This window comes from Echinops telfairi, unplaced genomic scaffold, assembly GCF_000313985.2.
Source record: "Echinops telfairi isolate 266 unplaced genomic scaffold, ASM31398v2 ScPeMD7_655;HRSCAF=1070, whole genome shotgun sequence".
Lineage (NCBI taxonomy): Eukaryota > Metazoa > Chordata > Mammalia > Afrosoricida > Tenrecidae > Echinops > Echinops telfairi.
Window position 1 is genome coordinate 21,024,243 of NW_022104553.1, and position 1,582 is coordinate 21,025,824.

General features: G+C 62.6%; 1 protein-coding gene across 3 annotated transcripts in view; it reads left to right on the forward strand.

Moving 5' to 3' along the window:
• JOSD2 (Josephin domain containing 2) overlaps positions 1–1,582 on the forward strand; it is an 8,019-nt gene that overhangs the window by 1,748 nt on the left and 4,689 nt on the right. The gene's annotated exons all lie outside the window — the stretch shown is intronic.

The window sequence follows — 1,582 nt, forward strand, 5'->3', positions numbered from 1 at the left end:
CCCCCCCCCCGGTTGCCAAGAGGTCCCTTGACCTGTTCTCATCTTCTCCTTGGGTGCTGGCTCCTCCGCCTTGGCTCAGGAAGGTGCCCTGATGGCGCCGTGAGTTAGGCGTAGGGCTGCTCCCTGCCAAGTGGGAGGTTCGAACCCACCAGCCGCTCGGCGGGAGCCAGATGAGGCTGTCTGCTTGCGTGAAGGTTTGCAGCCGCGGAGACTTTCCCGGGTCGCCGTGCATTAGACTCGGACTGCGCCTGCGCGGCACCAGGCTTCGGTCTGAAGTCTCTTTAGCGGGTTGAATTCAGATAGCCCCTGCCTCACGGACACAACAAAGACCACCTGCACGCAAACAAGCCCTCTCCTCTCTCTTCTAACTCATAGCATCCCCTCCAGCACGTTGTACAAAATAGAACTGCACCGGGAGGCCAACTTCTGGGGGGGAAGTAGATCTTTTCAACTGCACATCGGCTGGTGGGTTTGAACCACCGACATTTTCACCTTGGTACTACCAGGGCTGCTTTGTGGCAGGCAGTAGGCCACTGGTTCGTGTTGTGTCCGCCCCACCGGCTCTCGCCACCCCCTGGGGTCTCAGAGCACAACTGTACCAGTGCTTTCTGGCAGCTGGTGGGCTCGAACCACCGACCTTTCAGAAGCCAGTGGGCCGTTTCACCGCCGCCACGCCATCCCAGAGCCACCTCTCGGCGGCCTGGGACACGGCACACGCACCCAGCTCCTTATAGCCAGGAGGTCAACCGCTTGAAACCACCAGCAGCCACTCTGTGGGAGAAGAGGCTTTCTACTCCCGTAAAGAGTTACCGCCTTGGAGTGGGGGAGCGGGGTGGGGTGGTGGTGGTGGTGGCATTTCTACCCTGCCCTCTAGGGTCTCAAGGGAAGTGACTCAAGTAGTTTGAGTTTGATCATGAGCACCCTCGGGCCTCCTCCCCTCCCCCAGCTCAGGCCTTCCCACCTGGATGTACTCCCAGCTTTCTCCCCATCTGTCCGCCACTGAGCTCCCCTGGAATCCCCGGCCCCGGCTGGTCCAGCCCCTGCTTCTTCCTGAGAGGATCCAGCGATGGCCTCTTTGCCATTAGGGCTTGATCAACTCTTTCCGGGAAGCCTGCTGGCAGGCACCGTGGACCCTGCGCCGAGCCGCTAACAAGCAGACCCTGGCGGTTCGACTCCACCAGCTGCTCCGTGAGAGAAAGAGGAGGCTGGGTCTCCTACAGTACAGAAACCCCAAGGGAGCAGCTCCACCCCCACCCTCTCCGGTGCCCTCGCGTCCAGTCCAGTCGCGTCCCTGGCGGGTGTGGGGGCGCTTCTGTTCAGGGTGGCAGCCTGCAGGGCCACGTCTGAGAGTCAGCCGGCGTCCTGTGGCCCAGGGAAGGCCTTGGAGGGGACACACCAAGAAGCCACGGCCCTCTTCCCTGCGCAGCCCCTCCCCCGCCCTGCCCGCCCAGGCCCCACTGGAGAACACAGGGTCTCTTGTTCAGAGGCCTGGAGGCCCAGAGACAAGTGGCCACGGGAGGGTGGGAGGGAGGGAGGACAGCTGGAGGGAAGGCCAAGAGGCCGGAACAGGAGCCACGAGGTT